The 11,424-nt window shown below is 38.7% G+C and overlaps 1 long non-coding RNA gene across 1 annotated transcript; it reads left to right on the forward strand.

The window, feature by feature from the left end:
- The first annotated feature begins 10 nt into the window (after positions 1-10).
- On the forward strand, positions 11-7,274 carry LOC133884262 (uncharacterized). The gene is made up of 3 exons (XR_009903048.1): positions 11-149; positions 709-3,054; positions 3,169-7,274. It is a non-coding gene; the product is annotated as an uncharacterized LOC133884262 (long non-coding RNA).
- The last annotated feature ends 4,150 nt before the right edge of the window (positions 7,275-11,424 follow it).

Raw genomic sequence — 11,424 nt, forward strand, 5'->3', positions numbered from 1 at the left:
TATTGTATGACTATGCTTTAACCTAATATTGGGTTGCCTACATTCTTTAATTTCAGTGCATTCATCTAATCTGAATGACTGATTCTGAGCTGGGTACTATGTTGTTTACGTTTCCAGAAGTTTACTCGATGATTGATTTATGAAGTGCAGTAGGCACGATATGCCATTCTGCAGTTGTTCATTAGTGTTGTATGCAATGTTTTTTTGGAAGTCTCAAGCATATTCCGGAAGTTATGTTGGTTATGCTTGAAGCACGTCATACATATACATCTCATGCATTGGAAGTTTGTCGTCGTCTTCTGGCCGCGACCGTACCGGTACAGTACCGTATGTCACCCGAGGAGGGGTACGGTGCACACCCTTACGTTACCCGAGGAGGGGTAAGGGTGAGGAGAGCATATCATGTGCATGGTTATGTCTTTTTATGAAATTCAATGAATCATTCGCATCAAATCTTATTTCCTTTAGTTAGCTTGTATATAGATATATATGCGGCTCTGAAGGCTTATACCAACCGAATGTTAAAAATTTTAATGTTATCGTTGGACTTGCTTAGTTATAATTGTTTCTCCTAGTGTTGGCGGTCTGTTTCATTACTAGTTTCTATTTAGAATTGTTAGCACATTCAACTGTGGCTAAATAGCTTTTTGTTAAAGTACCTTTTACTTGCTGAGATTTTTTTGAATCTCACCCGTGCTTTCTTTACAGGTATGTTTAGATGTTGACGTGCATTTTGGGGATGGATCTTGGTAGCTGCACACACTACCTCATCACCATGTTGATAGCTCAACCGGTGTTATAAATGGTGGTTTTGGTGGTCTGTCGTTTGCTTGGTTTATGTCGTGGTACGACGCTGGTAGCGTCGTGAAGGTTTCTATATATATATATGCCGGTTATGTCATATACTGTCTGCCTGTGATCTCTTTTGGTCAGTTATACCGTCCTATAGAGGAAATGTCGTCAAAATTTTCTGTTTTCATATAATTAGGCTTAGTGGTAAAGTAGGGTGTTACACCTCTGCTCCCTGCTCTCGAAACAGCACCATCGACGTTGATTTTGTCTGAGACCGTGAGGTGATTCGATCCATTTTACAGATTTCCTAGCCGGCTTCAGCGGTTTGCCATTAGTTTGCTTCACATTGGCCACTTCTAGGTCCTAGAGGAACTTGTTAATGAAACTACCGAGGGCCTGTTTGGAAGAGGGGAACTCTCTAGAAAAATAATCCTATGAGATCTAATCTCATATATTTTTTTGTGTAGACCTCATTCATGTCGTTACCTAGAATCTAGAAATTTGTTGTAGTCCTTTGCTTGAATCCTACAAAAGCAATCTCCTCTGTAACAAACATGCTGCCGTTCGGATCTTGTGCATGGTCCGGCAACAGCACTATACAAAGACCAGGCCACCCAATGTTTGAGGTGCACCGATCCAATCTTTCCTGAGTAGTTTTACATGGTATCATAAGTCATAGTTCTCAATAGATAACAACCAACAACACCTATGATAGTTCCGATGCTAAGTCCACCAACTCCGCCGCCCACAAATCCATCTCTGTCGGCTCCTCTATGTCGACCAATCCACCTTCCCCTGCTTTCAACCACTTGATTAATGTCAAGTTGAATGTCTCCAACTTCCTTCTGTGGAAGAGGCAGATAATGTCAAGTTGGTCAGTTTCATTGATGGATCTGCACGCGCGTCAGCAAACATGGTCACCCAGACTGTCGCTGAAGGAGAGGCAATCCAAGAACCGAATCCCGAATACTAGGTGTGGCTGCACCGGGACTAGATGGTTCTTAGTGTGCTCCTCTCCTCCCTCTCCGAAGTTCTCTCTCAGATCATTGCAATACTTTAAAGTCGAAAAGTCATTTTTTATTTTTTTTAATTATGAAAAGTATAATACCTTATACAATATTTAAAATATAAATAAATAATGTTTAGGTGACTTTGGGGGCCAGCCAACCCCTTTTCACACTTGGATCTAACTTGGGTCCAAGCTGCCACCCCACTTTGAATCTAAGACCCAAACTGACCTCTTGTCTTCTAGAGTTAGCTTTCTCTCCCTCCCACCCCCACTTGTCTGCCACCTTGCTGCAGTAATCGCGTGTTACAGTGCTCTGATGCTACAGTGCCAAATGGGAAGAGAGTAGGAGAGAGAGGGGGGAGAAGAGGAAGAGAAGGAAGAAAAGAAGAAGGGGAAATAGAGAAAACAGAGATGGTAGAGGGAGGAGGACTCGTTTCAATTCCGTTTTTTTATGTCCTAGGTATTGAATCCTTGTTTTCCCTTTATTTTGCTGTGTTATAGGGCTTAATTGTTTATGTGGTGGTCGATTAGTGGTAAGGTTTCGTCAGGGACCGTTAAATTGACCATTTCTGCCCATTCTGTTTAATGCAGTTCATGCAGTTCGTCTACGACTTAGATTTTTGTCCTGTTAAAGGCCAAGTTAATTTTTAGTTCGGTTGACAAAGTAGTAGAGAATTTGAAAACCTTTCCACAAAGTCCTATTTCATAATTTTTGACCAGGTAGTATAGGAGATATGAATTTTTTATTTTGGTTGTTCGATTCTGATGAGGTTTTAGACGGTAATAAATCTATTCAGTTTTGGACCACCTTAGGTGCCAAATTGTTTTTCCTATAAATACCAAAGTTGTAGTACTTTTTATAAGTTTTACAGATTGGTAAAGTATGTAACTTTTGTATAGAATTCCTGTTATAGTTCTCTGAATTTTGTGCTGTCATTTGTTGATAGATTACGCTGATGAATCTCTAGAGTTTAGTTAGAGCTTGATAATGATATTTTCTGAAGATCCAATATATAAAAAAGTTGTTGAGGATGAAAATTTATATGTCATATTGAATTTTGAGATAGTTTTTGAAGTTTGATTATAGTTGCCATTTAGGTCACTTAATGGCACAATAAAAATATGTTTTCTCTACAAAAAGTGTAGGTATTGTTATGTAGATTTCGAGAATGTAATTATTTGCCACTATATCTGCAGTATAAAAATAGAGACGAAAAAGAGAAGCATTGCTGGTCTTATCAAACGAATGCGAGGTGTGCTATTTTTAACGTTTTTGCTTGTATGAGGGTTTTGGGCATAGGAATGCCTTATATTCTATATGAGCTTGTTACTTGGAGTGCTTGTGCTAAGATGTGGTTGTGAATTAGGTGGTGGTACTCTGAATCGCACTTGAGGCTTGTTGTGCTCGTCGTCCGTAAAGGCAAGTGAACGTAATTGTTATGTTGCTACAATTTTAACCTGTTATTTTTACTATCTGCATCTTTAAAGTGCAGCACATGTGATTATATTTAATAATTTGAGGTATTGATTATATTTAATAATTTGAGGTATTGTGCATGATGTGCTATTTATGTTAGAAGGTTTGGATAAGAAGGTGGTAATGTGGCTATGTTGTTAGTATATTGCTTCATGCTTGTATGATAATACTTTTTTATGATGGCTTTAGAAATTCAGAATGTGGTTGTTGATATATTGTTTATGCGTGATGCTTCCTTATGTTGCCCATCTGTGACATGACTTACTTTAATTATAATAATAAAGATTATTTTTTTCCTTAAGGGGTTCATTGGCGATGAAGCTTAGTGTAGTGGTTGTGTTGATTTTGGTGGTTTTAGAATCTTTTAGGACATTCACACATTTTATCTTTCAATGGCTAGAATACATGAGGATAATGATGCGAGTTATGTAGAAGTTTACAGAAGAGATCATACTATGACCTTTGATGAGGGTAGCGAAGTAAGTTGGAAAACCATATTAAATGGAAGATAAAATGGACATGTTGTCTCACTCATATCTAAATGAAGATTGTATCTAAATCTTTACAGCAAGAAGGTAGGGATTTAAGTGAAGTTCATAACTTGAGCTATTTTATATAGTCATAAGTAGTTGATAATACAATATTAATATTTTATACATTATGTAAAAGATAAAACTGGTGAATCAGAAGTTGGCATATGTGAAATACTTATCATGTCTATGTTTTGCATAGAAATATTTTTATATGAGATCTTACAGTGGAGTAGTCTATTCGATAATTTGAAGTATGTTATACATATTGATAATCATAACTTATGTCATTTACCTTTAAGTATGCCTTAGATGTGGATAGGTGGACGATGTTGAAATATATGGTTCTCTTTCTTACGATTGCAATATATCATCTGCATTGCATTTCATTGCTTTGCATTTGAGCCAGGTCGGTGAGAAAGTCATATAACTATTCTGGAGTGCATAAGCCAGGTCGATGAGAAAGTTATATGACTATTCCAGAGTGCTCTTGAAGTTATGTCATGATCTTATAGCTGCGACTATACCGATATAGCATCGTATATTGTTGTAATATGATGCAACTTCATACCTTGTTGGGTACGAAGGCAGTGGACATATGCATTGCACTACATATATATGCATTTTATTTACAATCATTGAAGATTATTCATGTGGAAGAGTTATATATCAAATTACTATGGAAGTAATTGTTGGATACGTTGCTGATGCTTTAAAAGTTATTATGAGAAGCGATGCTTCTCAGTGATGATATGCATTGCTGTATGGATTTTGGAATCATGAAGATTTTATATATGGTTTTGCATTTGCATTCATATGCACTACAGAAGTTATTTTATTTTATTATGCTTATGTTCAATCGTGTGCAACACCTACACTTACGATTCTTCTAGGGTTATATAAGTTGGTGGTTTGTTGTGTTGTTATCTATTATTCCTTATGAATTATAGGCTATTCGAGTTGAGGAGTTCTTTTACAAACCTATGATGTCATAATTTTGCTATGATCACATAATACTTAACATGAAGAAGTGGAGCTTTAAAACTGTTGTAGAATGAAGATGCTATAAATATTGTTATCATGATGCTCTTCTGAATACTTGTTATAATATTAAATTATTATTTAATCTATTGTGGTTTAAATAGCTTGTTAAAGTAGTTCACTTGCTGAGATTTTTTTCAATCTCACCCTTGCAATTTCTCCCCCAAGGTGTTCTTGAAGCTAGCATGGAGGGAAGGGATTAGAAGCACATCTTGCACTTCATGTATGCACTTAATATCATTGAGTTGTAATAATAAATTATCGTTAGTCGTTAGAGTCGTGTGTTCAAATTTATTGTGTTGTTGTGATGTTGAATTCAATATTTTACTCTTGGCCCTTGTTAGGATAATTTTAAATGCTAGTGTGTTATGACTTACATGTTGTTTATCTATGTTGTTGCTCTCGTATTACTTAAAATATAGAGGAGATGCTGCTGAATTTATAGAGGAGATGCTACTGAATTTATAGAGGAGATGCTACTGAATTTTCTGTAAGTTCAGCTATATGTCGTGTAGTTAAGTGGCATTCTAGGTCTTGTGGCCCCTGGGGTGTTACAGTCATGTTCTTCATGTCAACATTTGAAGTGTGGATGACCTTGGTGCAAATGTATTCTACACGCTCCAATGCCTGAGTCATGTAGATCTGGGTTCAGATGGCAACCCTTCGCAATGAGATGTCAATGGCGACATACTACAACAAGATGAAGATGTGCACCGACACCCTCACTTCTATTGGACATCCAATGCAGGAGGAAGAAATCATCACATACATGCTTATCGGGCTCAATGATGACTACGAATCTCTGGTGATGTCGGTGACTACAAGACCAGAGCCCATCTCCCTCACCGACTTTTACGCACACCTCGTCAGCTTTGAGTTGCAAGGTGCGCAACAATTATGTGCTCCAGACGGGTGATCCTTTGGCAAACTTCACGGCATGTCAAGGTGATGGTCGTGGCACCAGCAACAAGCCAATCCGTGGCTGTGGTCACGGCTGTGGGAACCAGTAGTGAAGTGGCCATAATGACAACACTGACAATACAAGGGACAAGAAGGACATCTACTAGTTATGTGAAAATGCTAGCCATGTCGTCGCCAAATGCTGGCATCGCTTCAACCACACCAACTAAAGGGATGATCCACACGCACAAGCCATGGCAGCATCAACATACCACTCCTATGGTGTAGACCCGAATTGGTACACAGATATCGGGGTTGCTGATCACATCATCGGCAAGTTTGATAAGCTGACGTTCCACGGATGCTACACTAGCAAGGAGCAAGTGCACACTACAAAATGGATCAGGTTTGTCCATCTCTCATGGAGGTCATGCCGTTCTTACATCTGCTACAAAGAATTTAAACCTTGCAAATATTCTTCATGTCCCTAGAGTCACTAAAAACCTTGTCTCTGTTTATCGCCTAGCATCTGATAACAATGTGTTTCTTGAATTCCATCCAAACTTATTTCTTGTGAAGGATCTTTTAACAAAGAGAGTCCTTCTTCAAGGCCAATGTGAGAGGGGGCTCTATCCAATTATGTCACCACCAAAAAAAGTTTTTTTTTTCAAATGTCAAGCTATCTTATGAGGATTGGCACTGTCGCCTTGGTTATCCTTCATCGTCAGTAGTTCAACTTGTCTTGAACTCCAATAATTTATGATGTCATGCTAGCTAATTAAAAAAATCAACTTGTAATGCCTGTCAACAATGCAAGAGTCACCAGTTACCTTTCCCAAAATCATTAAGTGTTTCTTCTACACCTCTGAAACTTGTTTTTTTAGATGTATGAGGTGTTGCTTATAGATTGAAATACCCCGGCCCATTAGTGTTTCTGGTTTAGGCCTGTGTGGCCCAACTATACTGGTGTGGTGGGTTTAATACCACCTTGGTAATTTAGATAGGTTGAGGTCATCTTATAAGCCTTCGTGCTCCAAACATAGCATCTTCGGGTTAACTCTTTTACATGAAGCGATGACGAAAGTTACGAGGTACTATGCGTATGCGGGGCCACCCCACAAGTGGGCTGGGCTGTAAGCGAATTTTGGAGGTGACGTGTTACATAGATCCTCATGAGGTTATAAATACTATGTGTGTTTTATAGATGATTTCAGCAAATTTACATGGGCTTATCTCTAAATCTGGTGTGTTCCATGTATTTGTGCAATTCCAAAAGCATGTGGGAAGGTTGCTAGATAGAAAGATCTTGTGCATACAAGTTGATTGGGGTTGCAAGTACCAAAAGCTCAATCCATTCTTTAAACAAGTAGGAATAGAGCATCATGTGTCATGTCCTCATACTCACTAGCAGAATGGCTATGCAGAAAGGAAACATAGACACATTGTTAAGATGGGGCTTACCTTGCTCTCTCTAGCATCAATGCCCTTGAGATTTGGGGATGTGGATTTTCTGATGGCTTGTTATCTTAGAAACCATCTTCCAAGTAATCAGTCAAACAACTCCTCTAGAAAAAATTACTATGAGTTAAACCAAAATTTAATAGGCTTTGCACATTTGGTTGTGGATGTTGGCCACACCTTCGTCCATATAGTTCAAGAAAGCTTCAGTTTAGATCCCAACAATGTGTGTTCTTGGGGTATATATGCACAAGGGGTATGAATGATTTCATGTACCTACATCTCGAGTTTACATATCTAGAGATGTGGTCTTTGATGAACATCACTATCCTTTTGCCACTTCACCTCCATCCCAAACCCAAAGCACCACTCTCACTGAATCCATGGTTCTTCTCCCTGCTTTAGATTTTGCTCTACATGATCCTCGTGAGAGCTATGACATTATTCCTATTTCCATGTCTACTGATCACTTGTCTACATATGTGTTGCAACCAGGGGGGCAAATGACTACACAACTGGAACAAGCTCTTGATGATGCCTTGTAGTAGCAGCAAAACATCGATGCCATAGCAGCAACAATAGAACATTGATGTTGTTCCTGAGTTGTAACCTGAGAAACCTGAGCCACAACATCACATGAGAACTAGGTTTTGAGATAATATACAACATTCTAAATAACTCAGAGATGGGACAATTTTCTATTGTACATATAAGCGAGCTCTTCTCAGTACTCCTAAACCTACCGATCATACCGTGGCCCTGCAAACACTATAATAGAAAGATGCAATGGATCAAGAGTATATGGCCTTACTTCGTAATAAAACATGGTTGCTCTATTTTATCCCAAGTGAGGTGTTAATGTGATTGACATGAAGTAGGAATAAAACATGTCACCATTGACCGGTACAAAGCCAGGTTGGTGGACAAGGGGTTCAAACAAAGATATGGGTTGGGCTATGAAGATACATTTAGTCCTGTTGTAAAACCTATCATTGTTCGTGTGTTCTTTCCATTTTTTGTCAAGAGGGTGGACCTTGAAGCAACTCGATGTTTAAAATGTTTTCTTGCATGAAATTTTAGAAGAGGAAGTCTATGTGAGGCAACCACCTGGATATGTACAGTCAAAACACCCAGATTATCTTTTCAAGATGGGTAAAGCATTATATTGACTTAAACAATCCGCAAGAGCATGGCACTCTCAGCTTAGCTCCAAACTACGGGAAATTGGGTTCCAATTTTCAGTAGCAGATACTTCGTTGTGTGTGTATCAACATGAAGGTGTCACCATGTATATGCTAATTTATGTGGATGACATTATTGTGGCAAGTTCCTCAGACAAGGCCACAAATTGGTTGCTTGGTCCGTTACAACAAGACTTTGCAATCAAGGATTTAGGAGAGCTACACTACTTTCTTGGTGTAGAAGTGAGAAGACTCAAGAAGGAATTGTATTGAGACAACACGAATACATTCATGATGTACTGCACAAACTGAACATGGAAAATTGCAAGCCAGTAACACACCTATGACAATTTTAGAAAAATTGTCCAGATTTGAGGGTGATCCTCTTTCCTCAAGTGAAGCCACAATATACTGAAGCATTGTGGGAGATTTACAATATGCTACTTTGACAAGGCCTGACATTACCTTCCCTGTAAACAAGGTGTGCCAATTTCGGCATTCTCCGACATTGAGTCATCTGACAACTATTAAAAGGATGCTACGGTACCTAAAGCATACAATGCAAGTTGGACTCAAGACCAGATGCTCCTTATCTACTCTTGTGAATGTGTTTTTTTAACGCAGATTGGGCAAGATGTGTTGAGGAAAGAAGGTCAACTGGAGGCTTCATCGTATACTTAGGTTCCAATATCAAGGAATCAAGCGACGGTGTCCGGGTCAAGCATTGAATCTGAATATAAGACACTTGCAAATTCAACGGTAGAAATGGCTTGGATTCAGTCTCTACTCGGAGAGCTTGCATATATTAGAGGAGGTCATTGGTGCTTTGGTGTGATAATCTAGGTGCAACCTTTTTCATGCTCATACAAAGCACATCGAAATTGATTTTCATTTCATGCGTGAGCATGTAGCACAAAAGGCTCTAGATATTCGGTTTATCTCATCAACTGATCAGGTGGCAGATATTCTGATGAAACTCCTTCCAATATCAGCATTTGATTGACTTTGGCACAATCTCAACCTTGAATGGCTCGGTTGAGATTGAGTAAGGATGTTAAGATTATTAGTACATGTGTAATCTAGTTGTTACCAAGAATCTAGAAGTTTGTTGCATTCCTTTGCTTGAATCCTATGAAAGTAATCTCCTCTATAACAAACATGATGCCATTTGAATCTTGTGAATGGCCTAGCAACAATACTATATAAAGACCAGGCTACCCAATGTTTGAGTGCCTCGACCCAATCTTTTCTATGTAGTTTTACAGTGACACGTGACATAACTAACCATCATGGATGAATTAAGGGAAATCATAGCTGAGAAAATCATGAAAGAAATAATAATTCCATGTGTCACATGCATGAGACCTGGTCTCATAGGATTAGATTCCGGGTGGTCTAGGAAATTTTAGAATTTAGTTCAAGCTTGTACTAAATCCTAGGGTTTTGGATCCTAAAACCCCCTTTCCAAACAAGGTCTGAAAGTGGATAATGGACATTCGTGTATTACTTTCCGGTGAGCCGTCCATATTGCCCAAAGGGCTATCGGAATCTTCTCAAAGTCCTCATGCGACAAAGATTTATCTTAAGATTAAACAACCATTGTGTTGGATCTTCAATATTTCATATTGAAAAATGTTCAGTCTGTTATTCATCGACTAGCTCTCTGACACAGCGGGCCATCGTGCAGTCCAACAAAGAATGTCACCAAGAATCATCCGACACTGCACATATCACATGCTTCTCAAGTGGCCATACCATGCCTAAGTAGCACGTTGACCATCGGTAGAGAGTTCTGCATTGATCGCCAAGCAAAAACTCGTATTCTCGATGGAAATTTAACATTCCACAATAGCTTCCACTGTTTTTTACTCTCTTGCGTATTGGAGTTACCGGCTCTTCCTTCTAGCCAATCCTCTCGCTGGCATTTCGTTTGTATAAGCATGGGGTAAGCTGATCTAACTGTAGAACAACCACTTCTACTTGATAAACCCATTAAAAAATTGGAGGATCTAGTATACGGCGATTTCCTTTTGTTAGGTCCAGCGCTAAAAAAACTACTTTCTTATGATTTCAAGGTTCTACAAGATTTTCAATATTTTCGAAGGTTATTTGTAGGTGGCGACGGTTTATTATTGTTCTCTTTTAGAATTTTCTCATGTGGCAGTTCTCGATAGTAAATTCAAATCATCAACATAGATTTACCAGCCAAGAGTTATTGTTCCTAGCAAATACTTTGATATTCAAGAAAAAATGTTTGTAGCAAATGTGCTACATAGTCAGCCACTTGGCAACATAACTCTCAGGAAATGATGAATACTTTGTAGTGTGTACTGTTCTAATTTTTTTTTATGAAGGGATTGCCCCCTACAGATTATATAATATACATAAAAGGAGAAGTACAAAACAGAGTTAAGGAGGGAAGAAGACAAAGTATGTTACGCTCGTTTTTCTCAAAAGAATAATCAGATGCATTCCACATGTATGCCAGAATCAGTTTTATCATGCATGCAGTGACATAATAAGTGATATACAGTTCTTTATCGAATAAAACAACTTTATTGAAAAGGTTACCAGAGTTTTTACACAACAGCGGAAGATCAGGAGGAAACTCCATTGAAAGCTTCAGGGCACACAACATGCAATCGACTAGGGGCAACGCGACCCGGAACACTCCGTCTTCATATAGCCTTCAACTTCCTTGATCACCACATAGACGTCTCCCACTGAGCACCATTTATTATTGGAAACAGTAAGTGTGAGTACATATCGTACTCCGCAAGTGTAGGAAAATATGACATGAGGGCTTAAGTCAAGAAATGGTTAGACACTGGTTAACTGCACTAAGCAATCTTAACCTATGATATCAACAACAGGCATCCTATTTACTAAGTGTGAGGACACAACTAAACAAGAGGAACAACTCATTGGATCCCATCCGACTACCAAACTCACCAGATATTCCATATCCGGCTATCATAACTCACCAGGTAATCCCATTACCTGGCTACCCGACCATCCACATCAAAACCCTGATCC

Source organism: Phragmites australis, chromosome 11 (genome assembly GCF_958298935.1).
Source record: "Phragmites australis chromosome 11, lpPhrAust1.1, whole genome shotgun sequence".
Lineage (NCBI taxonomy): Eukaryota > Viridiplantae > Streptophyta > Magnoliopsida > Poales > Poaceae > Phragmites > Phragmites australis.